At 43.2% G+C, this 21,114-nt stretch overlaps 1 protein-coding gene and 1 pseudogene across 1 annotated transcript in view; both read right to left on the bottom strand.

Moving 5' to 3' along the window:
* Window positions 1-21,114, bottom strand: part of EXOC4 (exocyst complex component 4) — a 689,199-nt gene that overhangs the window by 228,086 nt on the left and 439,999 nt on the right. The gene's annotated exons all lie outside the window — the stretch shown is intronic.
* Window positions 16,410-21,114, bottom strand: part of LOC150002157 (phospholipase ABHD3 pseudogene) — a 108,945-nt pseudogene continuing 104,240 nt past the window's right edge.

Genomic DNA, 21,114 nt, shown 5'->3' with positions numbered 1-21,114 from the left:
GTTTATAATAACGTGGATCTCTGGAGCCCACTTGGAACTTCCTGACAACACCTTATGCCCATGTATTGTTTAGAGTTTACAAGGCCTTTTTATACAGATTGTCTGTCTTTCCTAACTAGCAAACAAGAAATGATGGGGACCTTTATCAGGCACAGGACCTGGCAGTCACAGGTGTGATGGAGGCAACATTGACAAAATACTCAAAACGCACTCTGGGCTTGTGAAAGGGCTGGTCCCTCTGTCAGGGTGGCTTTCCCTCCAGAGAGTCACACAACTCACTCTGTCACCTCAGCCAGGCCTCTGCTGAAGATGCTCTGAAGGTGTGGCTTCTAAAGACAGCTCCCCTCTATCTCCTCTCATTGCCTCTTGTCTTTGTCGTCGTCGGCAGCCGTCCGTCTCAAGAGACGATGGTGTAGCTTCTTCAGAGTCTATCTGCACCGCTGAGAATGGCTGTGCAGTCCGACTCGGGAGTGACATGGTATCTGTCTCCTCCCGTGTTGAATTGACATCTTGCAATGACGCTGAAGCTACAGAGCCTGGGCAGGGTAATATGGAGGGTCTGCTGTTGCCCATGCAGCAGACCCCCCCTCTCTTCGCAGCTGAAGGGTCCAAGGGAAAGACGGAGTCGATACAGCTTGGGTTCAGGTGCGCCGCAGGAGTTGCCGGTGTTGACTACAACGTCAAACCGCCTTAGGGACTCCGGCTCCGGATTTTCTGTCGGGGTTTACTCCCTTAGCCTTTCCCCTGAAGAGGTATGCCGCAAGGCAGCGGAGGTTTTTTGGAGTCAGAGTTTTCCTTCTCTGATGTACCCTGACTGGAAGATCGAACCAGCGACACTTAGCTCGCAGGCCGACGCTCAATCCACTGAGCTAAACCAGCCATGGCTCTTTGTAGGTTTATCATAATCAGATACCATGCATATTTACTTCTCCTTGGCTTGCTTTCCCTTTGTCCCATGAGGGCAGGGACTGAGGCTGGATCCCAGCTGTCTACCTAGAACTGATAAAAGTTTGTTAACACACTATAGGAGCTCTAGAGATCCTTGTAGGACTCCTGTCTAGTGCTTTCCTAGAACGTCAAGGCCTAGAAACTCCAGGAGGCTGTGATTCTTACTGAACCAACCAGCCATGCCTTCACTAGTTCTCCCCAGCAGCTCCATCCCAGCCAGCTGCTCGGAGAAGAATAAAGCTCCAGGGCCTGGTTCTCAGATTCAGCTCCTCCCCCGCGTCCCCTGACCTCCAGCAGTGCTGGGTAGTAAAACTGAAATCCATACAAGAACAAAGGTGCTGAGGCAACATGGAGAGATCTTGTCACCTTTCTTTAATGCCTCATTAAAGACTGTTGCTTGATGATCATACCCGTAAGTAAGAAAAGAATACTAGAGTCTAATGATATTACTTGGGCAGTGTCAGTTTTTTAAAAAAATTATCCCAAGTAGCACATTCTTGCATGTTCAAATACTGCAGCTCTCAATCTGGCCCCCTGTAAAAAGTAACATATGCTCACAATAAATCTTTAAAATGGCTCTATTAATAGAGTGGCTGCAGTGACAGTTTTATAAATGGGCCCCATCTTTATGCAAACTGTGTTTTATTAGATTGCATTATAATGATTTGTAATAAAAATACAGAGATGAATTCTGAGAGAAGGAACTCGAAACATTCCTGAGCCGGGCAGGGGTTTCAAAGCCCACACGTTCGGTGTGGCAGGCTGTGCGTTCCGGGAACAACACACATCATCAGATTAGTTTTGCCACAGTTGTGTGCTTCTCCGCCTGCTTTTTCCAATCAGATAATAACAGTCTAATAACTGGCTTTGTGTCTGTCAATCCAATTACTTCCTATTTGGGAAGTGCTGACACTCCATTAAACCGGCAGACAGATGGCAGGGGCTTTCATTACCCTCTGACTGAAGAATTAGCTTCCCGGGCACAGAGCTAGGGAAGGCGCCCATCTATGCAGTCAGGTGTCTTGCAAATAAAACCAAAGATAGCGATCACCGAAAATAATCTTGTTAGTTTCATGTCATGTGGACGCCATGCCTGTAACAGGCACAGTCACCTACTTTATCCTACTGTTAACCTAGGAGCCTTTTGGGGCAGCCTTCCTCAGGAGAGGGGGCCTCTGGCCATATTTCCACTAGAGCCCCTTCCCCCCGAAAGTCTGATGGGTATCCCCTCAGGAAAAACACGGCTTCGGTCTGAGATCTGAATGATATCACCTTGGGAAAGCAGACCTGTTTTTTCATTTGACCAGGTCTCTTCTCATTAAGAAACTAAAGGAATATAACACTCACTGCAACAAGCTTCCTATGGAGAAACTTAAGTGGAATTTAACCTTAAGTTTTTAGGCTAGAGGACTGGGTGCCTCTAGTAAATTTAAAAAAATGCAACCATTAGAATTTTTAGAAAATCCTCACCCAAGGATATGTTTTTTAAATTGATTTTAGAGCGAGAGAGAGGAAGGGAGAGAGACAGACAGACAGACAGACAGAGAGACAGACATCGATGTAAGAGAGAAACATTGACCGGTTGCTTCCCACATGTGCCCAACCGGGGATCGGACCCACAGTCTGGGTATGTGCTCTGACCTGGGATCCGTAACCTTTTGGTGCATGGGATGACGCTCCAAACAACTGAGCAACCCAGCCAGGGCAATCATAAGAATTTTAATGAAGTTATCTTAGAAATCTCCATAGGATGCTTACAAACAATTTAGAAAAAAGAGTTTAAACGGAAGCATGATCATATGTCTTCTGTATTCTCCACTCTATTTACCATAATGTTCAGCATTTCACAGGTGTTCTATAAATTCCTCATAAATCAACTTACAGATGTTTTTAAAGAGTTATTCATAATCATAACCATAATTTTGATAGAGTTGGTGAAATTAATGACCCAAAATATGAGAGTTTAACTTCTAAGAACTTCCAAGGTTGACAGAGACCCTTTCCACTTTCTTACTCTCCCTGAGTAACCTTGTTACAAATGTCTCAAAATCATGGTCAAATTCAAACCAGATATTGGATTTCTTTGGGTTAGAACCCGAGAAGTGAAAAAGACAAATTAATACGGAGACAGCATGATACCACAGAGACAATATGGCCTAGGAACAGAAGACCCGGGCTGCAGCCTGGCTGCCCTATTTACCATTCTAAGTAGCCGGGGCCTCGGTCTACTCGCTTGATGAACCTTCCAGGCCCTTCGAGTAGGTACAGCCCCCGAATTCCATGATTCAATACTGGATGCGGCCCTGATGTGGCCTTTTCCTCTGCTTCCCTCATTGCTAAGAGTAATCCCCTCAGGGCCCTAAGAGGAAATGAATATTCATTTCCAAAGGCCAAGAAGACTAATAAACTCCCAGCTGCAGGGAACAGAGGGTGGACACACTAAAATAGCACTAAAAGCTAGGAGACATTAGTGTATTGAACTGCTCACGCAGACAACTTTATAACCCTTTAATGAGTATTATATTTTCTCATGGTTGTGGTTAAAGGAAAAGCAGGCCCATTAAACCATTGTTTTCCCTTTTCTAAGTGTCTTCCTTCCTTATTTATTGCGGGTAATAGTTCTATTCAACAATAGTTATGCACAAACTTGCATGTGTAATACCTGATTTTATTTTTTTAAGTTTTGAACATTTAGGTAAGCACTCACAGGGAGCGGGTGCCTTGAGCAACAGTGATTAGACTGGGAGATGCTCAGTCCATGGGCCCAGAGTGCTGCTGCCGAGGAAGGGATGATGATTGGTGGCAGTTGACTGTGACATGTTCAGGCTGTCATCACCGGCCTAGACAGCTTCCAAGGAAACTAAGAAAATGACACAAGGAACACTTTGGCTGAAAGAATGGAAACCCAAATGAGTTGAACTGAAGGCAGTGCCTCTCAGATGCCAAGAAAAGAGATGGGATAGCCTCGTCACTGAAGTTCAAAGTCAGGAAAGAGGTGACTTAATGCTGAGATGTTGCAGACACTGAAAATTAAGGAAGAACTCCAAAGTGGAAGAGGCAGGCTCTGTTTCCAGGATCACCAAGGATGCCAGGGAGCACCGATGTCATTGGTACAGCTGACAAGGGGCTGGCTGCCAGTGGCTTTCTGAAGTAATGCACCATTTATGGGATAGAATAGGCGAGGGTACAGGGAGGGATAAACAGTAGTGGAAGGAGACTTGACCGGCTGGTGAGCACACGGTACAATATACAAATGATGTATTACAGAATTGTACACATGAAACCTATATAATTGTATTAAGCAATGTCACCCCAATAAATTCAATAAAAAATAAAATGGGAAAGAGACACTTAGTCTATGACTCATCTGGACAGCAAAGACGAAAATACCACCCTGATTACTAAAGTCACCTGAATGTATCTAATATAGTATCTCTGAAGAGCTATTTTTTTTCAACTAGGAGTCAGGAACACTAGAAGCCTTACGAAAAATTTGATGTGGATTATAGAGAGTAGAAACTAGGGGAAATAAAACCCCACTCAGCAGCAAAATAATGGACAAGATATATGGAGAAAATGGCTTCCTCTGCCCAAGGTTCCTCGAATCTAACTCCTCATTCAGTCTCCCTCTGTACTGGGAAAGCCTGTGGAAGGAAAGAGTAGGAACACGTAAGGAAAATATTTTCATTGGCGTTAGAAGGGTAATGGAAAGCCTGCAGGGGTTCTGGAGTTGTATATTGGAGACTCGCTATTCAACAGTTATGGGAGGTACCGGATACACACAGGCAGAGTCTCCTCAAAACACCAGACGTAAAATTATCAGTGATGATGAAATGAGGTGAAGAGGCTCCCTGTTCCCGTTCCTGGCAGGCTTCTGAGGCTCCACTTTTCTTAAACATCATTATTTGCCAATGAAACACACGGTGCTTGCTGTCCTAGGAGTTGCCCCGCTTTCGCAGGTAAGGAAGAAAAGGGGTGGGCTCGCTGGGACAGATGGCCTCAGAAAAGTCAACGAGTGTCCACCGACCCCTTCTCTCTGCACCAGACCTGCTGGCGTCCCCAGGCAGGCCAGCTGCCCGGGAGAGACAGCTCACCGTTCGGGTCTCTCTATACCGGCGCGCCGCCAGATCCACTCCGACAGCCTCACGCTCACTACTCCTGTTGATACCTCCTCTCAAAGAACTATGAACACATATTATACCATATACTTTTTTTCCAGAGCATCAAAATTGTCTCACTTCTTACAGATCCACTTTGGGATAAAAATGCATAGTCTACAATAGCTCCATTTATGGCTTCATCATAGCAGAGTAATTTAGATTTTTGTTCCTCGGAACAATTTTCCTCTACAGCAGGTTTTTTTTTTTTTTTTTTTTCATGTTCCATATTCTGAAAAAATAAAATTGCCTTAACTGTGAATAAAGTAATCTCCTCTGTGGGCAATGTGAGAAGTACTTTTTGGGGTGTTTTAAATGGTAAAACATAATGGGCTGTTTAATTTGGATCTGAGTGGAAGCAAATATGAAAGCCCGGAAGAGGATGTCCCAAACCACAGACAAGAGAGAAGGAACGGCAGCCGAGTCCCGACATCAGGCTGCTTAGCGTGGGATCTATGAACTGCCTAGTGCTGGGTTTAAAATTGCACGGGTCTGGCTTACAGCATTTCTCCAGGGTCCACTGGTGCCATCTCAGACTCTCAAAGAAAGCTGTAACCTCTCTCCCTTCCCCTCGCCCATTCCCGAAAGCACAAAACTCACCTAGAATCTCATCTGCATGTGAAAAAAGTTCAGTTCAGTTTTCAAAGATCATCCATGAGAACAAAAGGAAGGAAGCAACTATAGAGGTAAGTTTTATCTAGAGCCACGGATATTTGGTTTCTAAGTCTTGGAAAACATGTTTATTTCACAAAAATCAAACACATGAAGAAACTTGATATGTTTTATGATATAGTTTGTGGTGAGAAGACTGGACCAATAGTTCTAGATTCTAATTCCGATTCTACTGCCACCTGCTGCTCAGCTTGGAGTAAGCTAATTAATTTCTCTGGACCCTGGTTCAGAACTGTAGACAGTAGTTCATATGTTAAGAACTGATTTTACTATTTTACTCTTACAAAGATTTTGTTTTGAAATATTTTTATTAGTCACATTGCATCCATTAAACAATACTTGATTTCTCCATTTAAAAATTAATCCAAATTTACATAACTGCCAAAGCAACTTCTGATCAGTTCTTCCTCTACTCTCTGTCCAACCATCCAGCCACCAAACATGGAAGTTCCTAGCGTGTGTGAGGCCCTATTCAGGAAGCCGAGGATGCAGAATTGAGCCAGGTCAGCCTATCATCTACTTCTTTGGAGCCTACAGTAAGTGCCACACCTTGAGCTGATAGAACTCCAACCAGAATACAAGTAAACCCATGTGCAAGTTTGTAGCCATATCATGAGGGCATCCCCAGGCATGAATATACTGAGAAGAACTTGTGAAGCCAGATTATCACCAATTGCTCAGACTTCTAGGAGCTAGGACTCCTGGACTGAATGAGATCAGCTGCCAGATTCCTTCTAGTGCGAAAGCATTAACATCTCACCAGTGCTAATGGAGAAGAAAGGATCTGTAGTTCAAAACTAGTCCCTCATATCCGGCCCTAATAAAAATGATACTTCAATGATTAAAACATCCCCACATCTCCCCAATCTACAGAAGTGTCTCCTTTCACTGAAACCTAATTATGTCGACAACTAAAGTAGATATTTGTATTGATAATTCAATTGAGGTAATGTACATCTTCCTCCATGCTTCAGAGAGTTAAATTTAAATGCCGTTTTTGATTACTAATTATTTTTTAAGTGAGTTTAATGCTTGTGAGAGCTATTGGGACCACTTGTCTGGGAAGGAACATTGTTTTTTTGACAGGCAGGTTCCACGGAGCCTGAGTCACTTGCCGCGTGACCGTCTACCTGCAAATCTCCATCTGGAAAGGTCTGTTTCGTGACAGTGAAGAATATTTCAGTCATGATTTCTTCCCTTCAGTTACTGGCTACTTGTAGATCTTAAAGAGGAGAATAACCCAGCTCTAGTAACAGGGAACAAATTCTATGAAGAATCTGCCTAATTACTTATTTCAAATGGAATGCATGTGGTCACTGACAAACGAAAACCTGGAGGGACAGGCGGTGCAATCTGAGGTGTTCCTGTAATCACCCCCACAGTTCCAGGAAATCAGATCGTGCTTTTGCATGTTTGTTTCCGCCTACTCCACACTTAGCAACTCCTAGGTGCCCCCAATGGGGTGGGGAGAGACTTGTTAGCAGCTTCGCGCTGTAGGATGGCCGGGCATCGCAGGTAAAGACATCTCTTAGACTTCTGCAGTGTAAATCAATTCATCAGATTCCTTTCCTGTCTACCTACTTCCTATTGCATGCTCTACCGCTCCTGAAAAAGCCTGTCTCTCCTCCAGCTGGGGTAACTGCCATTCACTCAGCAACCACTGATTCACTGACCATGTTGCGGACGGTAAAGCAGGCTGACTTTTATTTTTGCTGGGAAGGTCAGGTTGCATTCGTTACATGCTCATTATTTACCAGGCTGGAGGCAGCTCCTGACTCCCTGAGGAGATGCCTAACACTAATGGTGTCAGGTTTGTTGCATGAGAATATGTATTTCTTCTAATTATGTGGTCAATGGGCTGAAGATCTCACTAGCCAGAAAAAGTGGCAAGAATTGGGATACTTTACACTACGTGATCAATATGTTGATTATATCTAAGATGAAGAGGTAGAAATTAAATCAGTATAATAGGGCCACGATGATTCAAGTGTACAACGCCCACAGCAAGTCTTTCACTACTTTCAACAACAGTGTATCCCTAGAGACTGAAATGGACAACACCTAAGTGATATTTTCCCTTTGAAAAGGGGAGGCTCGGACTGATCGGTAAACCTGCAATGATTATAATGGGAACACAATCTTATAACCAAACTGAAGTAACGGAGGTATTGAGTTTCATAATTTGACCAAGGATATCCCTAGGTCAACACTAGGCCTCGGACCCAAGTCTTTTGAACCCTCTTCCGGTCTTCCTTCCAACGCGCTGTTCTGTTTTCCCATCAAATGGTAATCCTTTATCGTTAATGTGGCAGACTATAAAATTATATTAGGAAGCTTGCTGGAAATTAACAATTGTACAAATTAAGAGGCAAGAGGGAAATATGTGCCATTTTGTGGTGCGGGGGTAGGGAGGGGAGAAGTGACATAGAACAGACTAAAGGTCAGCAAAATGCCAAATGGCACAAAGTGGAGAGTGTATCAGGCATAGCGCCAGGCCTAAGGAAAATGATTTTCTCAACCCAGTGTTCTAGAAATTTCCAGGTAAAGAATTTCTTTTTTCTTTCCTTTCTCTTTCTCAGATAAATAATTTTTCTTTTTTCTTTTCCTCTTCCTTCTTTTCTTCCTGCCCTTCCTTCTGTCTTTATTGATATAATTTACGTACCTTATAATTTACCCATTTAAGGCTTATAATTCAATGGTTTTTAGCATATTCAATAGAGTTGTGCAGCCAACACCATAATCAACTTTAGAACATTTTCATCCCTTCCAAAAAGAAACCCCACATCCATTTGCAGTGACCCTTCATTTCCCTCACAACTCCGCCCCACCTCCCACCCTTGGCCGTCACTAATCTACTTCCTATTCCTATGCATTTGTCAGTTCTGAACATTTCATATAAACAGAATCATGAAATAGGTGGTCTTTGTGACTGGCTTCTTTCACTTTGCATATTTTCAAGGTTCATCCACGTTTTAACATGCACCTGTACTTCACTCCTTTTTATTGCAGAACAGTATTCCACTGTGTGGATATACTGATTTCTCTATCCATTTATCAACCAATGGATGGCACTTGCTTTTTGATGTGTTAAAATACCTCCTCTCAGCTCTTCAATAGCTTATAGTTCACTGCTATCACTTTTTATTTTCACTCATAATCACTAATGGAGTTTTCTTTTTAAACCTGCAGAAAGAGAGGCAATCCAAATATGACTGAGAGCCGTATTAAAGATAACAGATCAAAGGCCATGGGTTGGTATAAAAGATAAATTAACCGTAAGCCATTAACAGAATACCAAAAGACTCTGGATCTTTTAGCTCTTAGGAACTAGGTGCCATGTGGTCTGGGAAGGTGCTGGTGATACAATGGCATCACCAGAGAACAGTGACTGAACAGTGACTGCATTGCGTAGGGCCTTCCTTATGATTTCTCAGTACTTCACGAGGAAAAGTCAATGTCACTGCTAGAGCTAGTCACCTGCTGGCTCCCCGTCTCTTTGAACCTCCCCAAAAGCCTAGAATAGCACCTGCTTGATCCCAAGTTAACAAATATTTATTAAGTAATCACATATTCTAGCTTCAGGGCTCCCTGTGAAAATTCCAGAATTTTCCTGTGCCCTGGGCTCTCACCGTGAACTTTATCTAAAGGACAGCTCTTTCAGGTCACTGCTGAGTATGAATATGTGTGATTCTTGGGATTGTACTTAAAATGATGGCAGTGCTCAGTGTTGAGTAAACATCTAAACCCAACCGCTGATCAGTCCACAGGTACTTGCTGAGCATCTGCTATGTGGCAGGCACTGTCCTAGATACTGGGGACCCAAAAGACAAAGCTGTCACCTAACGCAGCTCGCATTCTCGTCAGGAGAGCCAGAGGCGAAGCAGACAAGCAGCCAGTAGTGGCAGATGCCATGAAGTGAAATAAAGGGGACCAGGGCATGAAAAGTGACAAGCAGTAGCTCTTCTACACGGGATGGTCAGGAGCAGCCCCGGAGAAGGTGACATTTGAACAGGGACCATAATAACGTCAAGAGTGAGACAGATTTCTGGAGCTCCAGCATTCCAGGCTAGGGGAACAGCAAGCGCGGAGACCCGGAGGAAAAACAGGTCTTTTGCATTTGCAACATAGCACAGAGGCCAGTGTGGGTGCAGCAGGAGGACGCAGGGAGTTAGGAGAGGTGACACCTGAGAAATCAGGTAGGGCCAGGTCATGAAGACCTTATGGGCCATGGTGAAGAATCTGGACTGAGTGCCGTGATTCTCCTTGTGTTTCAACAGGATCACTCTGGCTCTCACGTGGACCACAGCGTCTACTGGGCAAGAAGAGAAGCAGGAGCTCCACAGAGTAGGCTATCGCAGCAAGCAGATGGGACTCCATGGTGGCCTGGCCGGAGTGGGAGCAGCGGAGGTGGGTGGTGAAAAGGGCTAGATTCTCTACAGACAGCTGAGCCTTGAACAGCACAGGTTTCAGTTGCGCAGATCCACTTATACACGGATTTTTTTTTCAATAAATATGTACCGTATTGTAAATGTGGTTTCTCTTCCTTACAATTTCTTAATATCATTTTCTATTCTCTAGCTTACTTCATTGTAAGAATCCAGTACAGGAGTGGCAGAAAGTAGTTTACAGTTGTAATACGAATAAATAATACAATAGTTAATAATACAAGAAGAAACTGTTTTGCGCACTCACGACTGTAAACCTACTTTTGCCAACCCTCTATATAATACATATAACACACAAAATATGTGTCAATGGACTGTTTTATGTTATTGGTAACAGTTCTGTGCCAACTGTAGGCTATTGGTAGTTAAGTTTTTAGGGAGTCAAAAGTTATATGTGGATTTCTGACTGTGTGACAGGTTGGCACCCCTAAATCCTGCATTTTGGGGGTCAATGTAGTCTGAAGGTAGAATACCTGTGATGTGTCAATAACCTACTGTGCTGGGGTATAAAAACAAGAGAGGTATCAATGATGACATGAAGAGTTTTGGTCTGAGCAGATGGAAGGATGGAAGTGGCATTTACTGAGATGATCAAGACAGCAGGAGAGACAGGTTTGGGGAGAAATGAAGAGTTTTGTTTTGGACAAATTTAGATGAAGATGCCAGTTAGACATTTAAGTGGAGAGATCAAGTGGGCAGTGCAGACAAAAATTTAGAAAATATTAGTACATCGTTGGTATTTAAAGCCATGCGAGTAGGAAGTTCATCGGAGACACCTTAATTTAGAGATAAAAAGCCAAGGCAGATCTAGCAAAGGAGAAGCAACGGCAGCGAGGGAGGGGAGAAGCAACCAAAAACCCAACCGTTTTTGCCTTATATTAGAAACAAGTGTTCTCAATACATATGGACTTTATTCCCCTTTCTTCTAGGAAATTCCTCAAAATACGGTATATTCTAGAGAATATATAATAATAATAAAGAATACGAGTATTGGGAAGAAGAGCCTGGGTCAGGCCTTACGACCTGTGTGACTCTGAACAAATCACTGAACCCCCTGTTGCTTTATCTGCAGCACCACCTGTATGTGGAGGGACGAAATGGCACAGCCCATAAAAAAGTGTTCAGTATACTTACTAGCTGACAGAAAACGCTCAATAAATGTTCCTAATCGCTATGGTTAGTCATGAATCTTTCCTTTTATGTCTAAAACACTTTCCATCTAAATACTAATCACTGGGGATTTATTCACACCCTTAAAGTATAATGAACTCCTTCTGTGTTTATGCTTTATGTGGCCAACGAACATGTAAGCTATTTGAATTCCGAGACTGGCCCAACTTTCTCATATTCTCCATAATTCTAGCACCATACTCTGAGCACAGCAGGAGCTGACTATATATATTAGTGAACTAATTTTATTATTTTATATTTTTGACAGGGCAGAAAGTATATGGGTCTTTGGGGTTTTCCTCTCTTTTTGCCTCAATACTACCGAAGGAAAATTTAATATGCATCACACTGTATGTTCCTTACAGATCAGCCATAAGTCTCCTAATAGCCAGGATGATGGAGTTGATATTGTTGGATCTTACATCATTGTTGGATGGGCAAGAAGTGGAACACAACTGAATAAAGGTCAGCAAAATGTAAAATGACACAGAGCGCAGTCCCTCTATGTGACCTTAAGTCTGAGCAAAAATGCTTTCTGGACCTACCATTCCAAACTTCTCAGGTACTTGAATCTTCCTTGAGAGCTTTCATTACATTTTTGGAACAGATGGTGGTCTAGAAAACTACCTGACACACGTTTTTAAAAAAAAAAAATGATTTTCTTCCTTTTATTTATGTATTGATTTTTTTTAGAGAAAGGAGAAGGGAGGGAGGAAGCGAGAGAGAAACATTGATGTGAGAGAGAAACACCAATCAGTTTCCTTTTGTACGTGAGCCAACAGCGACCAAATCCACAACCCAGGCAGGTGCCCTGACTGGGAATCAAACTGGCAACCTTCCCCTTTGTGGGACGACACACAGCCAACTGACCCACACTGGTCAGGGTGACGCTTGCTTTCTGATGAACTAAAATGAAGGTTCTGGGACCTTCAATAACATGGACTACCCAGACCCCTACTCAGAGAAGAATCCAAAACCCCCAGAAGGTTAGACATTTTGAGGCCTTTTTTTCCCCCACTGTGCGGCCTGTCTTTACACTAACTGATGGGCACAATATCAAGAGATACCTGGCCAAACGGGGACACTTGGATCATGTAGTGGGTGCACTAAAGAGGGGAGACTCACAGACTCATCTTACTGAGGTCCCCAGAGAGGCCCTGGGTTCTGTCCTTCCAAAGCTTGAATTCTGGAGATTCTCTATTGTCCTTCCAAAAAGTTTCCTTGTTTTGATATTAGTTTCTTTTACTTTCAATTAAAAAACAAACAAACAAACAAAAAAAACTTCATTGATATATTTTGTATATTGGAAAGAGGCTGAGATTTGAAGTAAAAAGACTTTTCAGTGTTTCTAAAGTAAAACCACGAATATAGAACATATGCCCACTTCCTTCCTTCATCTCATCCTCTGACCTCTTGGATTGGCACCTGGAGCAAATGGCATTCTCAGGGCTGAGGATGAAATGAGCCAGGCAGTTTCAAGAAAGTCTGTACGTGCTTAGGGAAGAAGAAAGGAACATGGATAATTTTGTCTGAGTTGTTCCGGTCCCTCTGTCTCTTAGTGTTGTATCCCTATATTACTCAGTAAACAAAGGATAAAAGTCCTAAATTATGGTAGAGTGTAATAATATGGGAAGAAAAAAAATCCAATGAAAAAAAAATGTCTCAGTTCAATGGAAGTGCCAAAGAAAGTAGTTACTGAAAAAGCTAAGACTCGATCAAGGGCTTGTATTATTACAAGTAAAAGGGGACAGAGCTGACAGCTGGAGAGATGTTCATGCACAAGTATAAGCTTGTTTTACTCACAATGCATCTGACACCTGATGTGTGGATTTTTTTTCCATGCCTACAATGAATTCTCCAACTCTCTGGACACCAGTTGGTTGTCCAACAATTCTATTCAGTTCTGACACTAACTAGAGTTAGAGTTAGACCCCACAAGTCAAGGACTCAGTTCCACAAAACTGTCCCCACTTTGGACACCAATCATAAGCCCCAGGCCTCTCATACTACTGACTGACCAACTATAAATCAAGTTCCAACAATATCCTCCTCAGATTTGATCATTTAGCAGGCCCGCTCACAGAATTGAGCGAAAACAGTTAGCTTACTACCACCAGTTTATTATAAAGGAACAGATGAACAGCCAGATGAAGAGGTACAGGGGCGAGGTACAGAAGGGTCCCAAGCACAGGGTTTGTTGTTCCAGTGGAGTTGGGGTGTGCCACCCTTTTGGCACGTGGATGCGTTTAGCAACCTGGAGGCTCCCTGAATCTTGTTATGTAGGGGTTTTTGTGTGGGCTTCCTGCGTAGGCGTGGTTGATTAGATCGCTGGCCATCGGTGAATGATTCAACCTCCAGCCTCTCTCCTCCCAGGAGGCCGGGGAAGGGGTGGGGACTGAGAGCTCCAACTCTCCAATCATGCCTTGGTCTCCCTGGCAGCCAGTCCCCATTCTGAAGCTGTCTACCCAGAGGTACTCATTTGTCTCAGGAGCATACAGAAGACACTGCATCTGCCAGAGATTCCAGGGGCTTTAGGAGCTATGTGACCGGAACAAAGACCAAATAAATCGTTCTTATTGTAGTACAAGTAATAACACTTTAATTTTAAAAATTAGGTACTTAGCCAAACAGGCAAAGAAGACATAGTTTTAAAGTAGCCTTGTAAGAGTGGTGCCCCTTTTGGACTGATGGATAGAGGTTCCTTCCCAGATCCCCTTCTGGTTGCTGTTGGGCAGGAATATGGGAGGCGATGGCCTAGGGCTGGAGACGTGGTGGCCGGTGGTTTGTCCTAGGAGTGGTACTTGGTACTAGGGGCACTGCCTGTCTCACTCAATCTGTGCCCCAGTTCACTGCGATATGCTACTCTGAGCTCATGTAGCTGCCTGCCTGGGGTGGCACAGCTGTTCAGAGGGAAAACCAGCAGCCAAGCAGTTAACGGCACTTGGCAAAGAGAAAAACTTTTTTTTTTTTCTTTTAATGCCTTCCTTTTTTAAAAGTTAGCCTGAGCGCAGCTGTGATTTCTGCACAGCTTGTTCTGAGCCGCACGGCTGTCCAGCCCCCTGTCACCCCCTCCGTTCCATGAGCCACAGGCTTTCAACAGCTTTCCCGGAGCGACTCTTCAGCATACTAAACTCGGGATCCTTCAGCACCAAGCAACACTCCTCTCTCTTTCATGGGAATGTAGCCTCTGACTTCCACAGAAGATGCGTTTTAGACTTGGTGATGTCATTTAATTACAGGCGCTGAAGACATCGGAAGGCATCATTATAACTGGCCTGTGCTGTCAGCTCCCTGACGGAGCCCAGGCACAATGCCACGGACGTGAAGGATGGACATCAGGGAAGAAGAAAGAAGAGAAGAAGGTGCAGGTTGAGGCCTGTGGCTCCATCACCTGGATATTGATGTCTAAGATTCTCCATCGAGCACCCAGTTAAATAAATGGGGATGAAATTCACAGAGGCAAACACTGAAGGTCCAGATTAGAAAGCAAACGATCAGGCCAATATACCTACTAAATAGTTATTGAGGTGCATTTTCTCAATTAGAGTGATCAAATTAAGATATCAAAGGTACATTTCCTGTCCCCTTAACGGTCTGTTAAAGTCTTAGCCTTTATAGAGTTCAGTAACCACTATGAACCATTACAAGCACCTTTTGCCTAGTAAGAGAAAGAGGTGAAGATCAAGAGATAAAGATATAAGCTTTCTTTGCTTATTGTTAATCAAACGAGAGAGTGCTTTAAGAAAAAAATTAAATGGCACAACTAAAATTTTTATTGATTTGAATTAACATAGTAGTTATTAATAAATGTTATCATTGAAGATAAAAGGATAGTTAAAATGGATGCTTTAAACTAATGATTACTATTCTTTAAGAACAAAAATGACCAGAAAAAAAAATCCTGAGATATCCTAAATTAGATTACAGCAGGCCAGAGGTGAAAGGAACAGAAATCAATCAGTTAGCTGAAACCAACAAAACACTACCTGTATTCTTCAACATATATTGAAATTTGGAATCAACTTCCAGACAGCTATTTGACAATTACCCAGAAAGAAGAGCTGACTATCAGAATCCACTGCATCCTTTTAAAGTACCATTAAGTCACGTAAAACTAGTAATAAAAAAAAAAACACTAGCCTAAATTAAAACCCTGAGGAATTAATATATTTTTTACATGTTAGTTTTGGTTAAGTGCAATTCCATGTTTGTACTACTTTATTTAAGGTCATACTTGGTAAGGCTGAGCCCTGGCTGGTTTGGCTCAGTGGATTGAGCGTCGGCCTGCGAGCTAAGTGTCGCTGGTTCGATCTTCCAGTCAGGGCACATCAGAGAAGGAAAACTCTGACTCCAAAAAACCTCCGCTGCCTTGCGGCATACCTCTTCAGGGGAAAGGCTAAGGGAGTAAACCCCGACAGAAAATCCGGAGCCGGAGTCCCTAAGGCGGTTCGACGTTGTAGTCAACACCGGCAACTCCTGCGGCGCACCTGAAGCCAAGCTGTATTGACTCCGTCTTTCCCTTGGACCCTTCAGCTGCGAAGAGAGGGGGGGTCTGCTGCATGGGCAACAGCAGACCCTCCATATCACCCTGCCCAGGCTCTGTAGCTTCAGCTTCACTGGAGAGGACACTCCAGCGTCATCGCAAGATGTCGATTCAACATGGGAGGAGACAGATACCGTGTCACTCCCGAGTCGGACTGCACAGCCATTCTCGGCGGTGCAGATAGACTCTTAAGAAGTTACACTATCGTCTCTCGAGACGGACGGCTGCCGCCGCCGCCGCCGACAACTTGGTAAGGCATAGTAAAAATAAAATCTACATAAATTACAATCTGAATCTACAATTTTTTTTTTTTGCTACAAAGTTGTTTTGTTTCCCCAAAAAGTAGTTTTTGCATGTCATTCTGGACCACTTCACCACCTGCTGGCTTATTTGCTTTATATACAGAAGTTAAGACTTGTGCACACTAAGCTGAGCTGCTTTATATGGTGATTCAGACAGAACGCCCCTGAAGAACTACATGTTATAGATCTCGTGTCCATGCTCAACCACGGCCTACACCAACTGCTCGAAGACTGGATCCATATAAGTAGACTGCCTTGGCCAGATACTCCCCAGAAAACCGACATGGCCTCCATAAGAAGTAAGGACCAAAGCAACATTAGGATTTTGCTTAGCAGTTTCAATAGGAACAGCGTGACGGGGTGAAAAAACACCATCCACGGAATTCAGACACAACACTGGAATCCTTACTGATTTCAGTCTATGATTCGGACTAGCATCAGTATAATAATCATCAATTGTTCGGTATCCAAACATGATGGAAGTGAATCGCTTATCAAACTTTGATGGATTTAGCCTTCCTGACGTGATCCATGTCAATCTGTTTTACAAACATATGCCGGTGCTTATTAACTGAAGGCTGGAGGCAAGCTGTCAAATGATAATTAAGAAGCAGCCGGTTCAGGAGTTTCTTCAATGACTCCGAGCAAGCAAAAGGAGTCCAACCAACTGAAAAAGTTGCAGCTGCCTTCAAAGGAGTTTTTCGCCCCAGCTTGCCCAGGTAATTTAAAAGCAGTACTCCTCCCATTGAAACCCCTGCTGCCGGGAGAGCAGCTGAAGGGTACAGACTGTGTACGTGGTGAATAACTGTCTCCAGATCTTCCGTGTTAGCGCAACAGTAAGTTCTTGGTGTCAGGAGATTCTCTCCTGCCACTCCTCTGCTGTTAAAAACCACACATGCTGGGCTCAAGCAGAAGGAAGGCAGAGAGGACTAGAGACGCTTGGGGAGAATTTGGGGTGGTGGCTTTGAGGAGAGAACCGAGGGAGCAGCCGACCGGGTCCCAGTGCTGACTCATTCCCCATACTGCGGGCAGGCCATTCCCTCCAAGTGGCACCAGCCTGAGGGGAAGCAAAAGCCCCGCCTGCCCACTGCGTCCTTTTTACGCACGAAGCTTCTCAACTTCTGTCCACATCTAATCCAGAAGCAACAAGCACTTCTTCCTTCTGGACTATTTACCTACCCCAGATTCTTTCCCTGCTTCACCTCTAACCCCCCCTCCCCACTTCCATCTAATAATGTAAATTCTTTCAAAACTTTACATCTTTCCTCCCCAAAGTCATTGTATAAAAGCGCTCCCTCAATACAGCCCTGGGGGCAGTGGTTTAGAATACATGTCTCGGCTGCTCCTTCTCTCATGAGAAAGGGTTTGTTTATGGCTCAATAAGCCCTTTCTTTCAGAAAATGTTTCACTCTTTGTCTTGAAGGTCTTTTTTTTAAAAAATCTGCTTGTTTAACATAAGGATGGGGGTATGAAGAATATATCATATCCATAAATTATCTAAAGACAATAAATCAAAACAAGTCAAAAATAAATATGCATTTCATCTACTGCATAAAATTTCCTCTTGGTACTAACAGCCAGCAGACCAGCTAAGATTCTGAACAATTAGCTGCACAGAAGCATTTAGCAAAATATGAAAGTGTCACATCTCCAAGTCTGTATTATCTCCTATTATTGAAAACACGTATCATTGGTAATATCATAGCAAAGGAAGGAGAAACTAAACTATTTTTGTTAAGCTTGTCAAAATCTGAACCTTCCACCCTTCTGAATAATTTAGAATTTTTAAAGCTACCTACAAGCAATAATCCCGTACACCATCTTTCCACACAGTTCACTGAATGAACACTTCATTATACTGCTTAAATGCAAGAGTTCAAGAGCACAAATGGATGAGTCGCCAGCACTGCCACCGAGATGAATGGGTGCTCTGTCTGCCATGAGGAATGACATACAATTCATTGTCCATAAAAGCACGTATGTCCTAGGGAACTGAAAGCAGCATGATGGCCAAGGCCACAGCTTGATATCACGATGTCACATGTAACAGCACTTCATATGTAAGTCTCAAAGTCTACATAGTCAATGACAGACAATCTCTGCTCTCCGAATCTCTCCAAACCAGAGCTGGTCTCAGCACAGGGCTTGGCAGCCCATGCAGCAATGAGACTTAAGGATGCTGTGAAGACGGGGTGGGTGCTCTAAGTTCTCTGCTACTACTGGGCAGGGGCAAAGAAGCCAAGTTTCCAAGGGACACAATGGCTCATATCCATGGTAGAGGATATGTGTTAGAGAGGTTATAAAAAAGTCACTCACTGAATACTAGACACTATAAATTGCTATATGCATTCTATTACTAATCTTCATAAAACTCCCATGAGATAAACACCCTCATTGACACTTGGGTCTTTCCACTCTATCACCCTGCTTTCCAATGGCTGAGCATCTGGCCAGAACAGAATCCACCAGTGGGTGGTCTTGCAGCTATAGGTCAGGTCTGTGGAGATTTCTCTTGTCTTTGCGCAGACTCCTCACAATGCCCTCAACCTTTGATATTGTGCTGCGCAACCAACATGCACAGTACACTTGTATTACGTACTTGGGTCCTGGGGACATCTAACCTAAGGACAATAATTCCTGGCATTCACTTAACCAGACTTTATCCACAAAAGAATGTGTTTCAGGGGACCCATTAAAGTGTGATTTACTCCAGGTGCCACTTGTACTATGGACGATGTTGCAAAGAAGGCTCTCCATGTTGGGATCATTTTTCTGCCCTGATTTGAAATGTATCCTTTGACAGCATTCAGCCTGCCTGGTCTCTGTCTCATCTATTCAAGTAGATTTCTTGCAAAAGGAACTGCTTGCCTAGTGAGATCTACATTCAGGGAGCATCCCATAATTTCTAATTGAATTTTGCATCACTTTGATTAATGTCAATGCCCTCAAGGCCCCAAGAATGGGTGCATTTGTGTAATTTGAAATAATGCAACAATTTTACAAAAGCAGGGAAGGTATTTGCTTATTTGTAAGCCTAGAGGCCCAGGTATCTAACTAGTTTAATTGCATGCCCTCAGAAGTTACATTTATTTTAGTAAACCAAGATATGTATAAATATGACAGTTCCTAATGCAGCATTTTGACAAATAACTAGCAATGTCGGGATTGATGACTTCCTCTGAGCTAAGGAAGCTAATATGTTCTCAGCAAAAGCCACTGTGAACACAGACAACACAGCAACCCCTGGCAGCCTTTAGATGCCAGCCCACCTCGGCTATATTCACCCCCAAACGTAACTTAGATTGAAAGACTCATCCAGGCTAGGATTACAAAGTCTCTCTTGCCCCCTCTTTCTTTCTCTCTCTGATTAAAATTAGGAGAGGTTGATTCTGACACAGCAAAAGCTTTTGTGTGTTGTACTCACTAAGTGGCATGTCTGGAAAAAGGTCTTATTTGTTTTGTAGCTGTTGAAGCTAACAATGATACATTAGACAACTTGCCCAAAGGCCTAAGGGCTGAGAGTTAGGCCAGGACTACAATTGGGAGTCAAGGTTCTGAGTGAGTCCTTATCCCTCCACTCACTACAATGACTTAATGCTGAGTCCTGTATGGGAGACCCACCCAGGTGAGGAAGGCCCCATGCAAGACAAATCCTCTGGAGACATAACAAGCTTTCCCGGGTATGGGGGTGGCTGGGCTTCGATTGTCTGGGAAAATTCCAGACCCTGGAAAGCCACATTTCCTGGAGCTGCTGCCAGCAAGCGGCTAAGCATGGCAGATGCACTTGAATGGCGCCATTTGCAACCCAACGTGGGGTTCCGTGTGACACTATTTGTAACCAAAATGAAAAAAAGACATTGCTCTTGGGAATTATTAACAAGAATTCAGGTAGACTCCTGGTAAATCTGGGACAGTTGCTAAGTCCAAGCAAGAGGGCTGTCTCTACTAATATAAAGGGGCAGCTTCAAAATAAAAACATGTCTAGGAAGAAACCTGTTTAATACAAACTCTTAAAAGCAGGTTTTTGAGCTCCTAAATCCAAAATATCGCTGAGGCTAATATCATTACAAAAACAAATCAAAAAGCCTCTTATTGACTTGGTAGCACTGCCAAATAAATTGCTAAAAGTGTGGCCTTTTTAGATTCTTAAAAAAGCTATTACAGGAAGAAGGAATTATTTCAAATATGGAAAAAGTGAGGATATTTTTAGAAAACATGTTAGCCATGAATGTTAAGGTATTTAGGGTACTGCTTGATGAGTAAATATAAAAACATAGCCAATTATAAAAAACTATTAGTGGCCTTCACTTGTGCAAATAAACTGATCCCCGCTCGCAACCAGCTCCTGTTCTCGTATACTGCCGGAACACCCTCCCTGCTCCACAGGAAATCATCAGGATGACCCCTGACCGCGATATCACTAACTGAAATGTCCCAAATGATCCACAGGTTTGGTGAGTTCTGAAAAGTATCAAGAAACAGAGTTTCTAAGGTATTTGTCCCTTGTCTCCTTTCCCTCACACTTTGCTTTTTATAGCATCATAAATCCACAATTATCACCTAGCTCTATAGCAAAAATAAGAGTTAATAGTTTTGAGAAAGCCATTAAAACACACCCCATTCTTCTAGACAGGGACATTAAATGCATAGTATTTAAACCTCTCACTGATACAATGAAGATAACAAGTAGATATAAATTTTGCAGTCTCTAAAAGCAACACCCTGTGGCCTACCAGAGCAAAATTACTTTTCTAATGCCATTTTGCAATGAAAAGTTAAATTCCAACGGTAATTTTCCATCCAAGGTACTCACTGATACATGAATTATACTCAGAGATGAATCAACAGAATTTGTTTGATTGCGTCCTCACTCCTCT

Source organism: Furipterus horrens, unplaced genomic scaffold, assembly GCF_987537825.1.
Source record: "Furipterus horrens unplaced genomic scaffold, mFurHor1.1.pri manual_scaffold_9, whole genome shotgun sequence".
Taxonomy (NCBI): domain Eukaryota; kingdom Metazoa; phylum Chordata; class Mammalia; order Chiroptera; family Furipteridae; genus Furipterus; species Furipterus horrens.
This window is presented reverse-complemented; position numbering and strand designations above follow the sequence as displayed.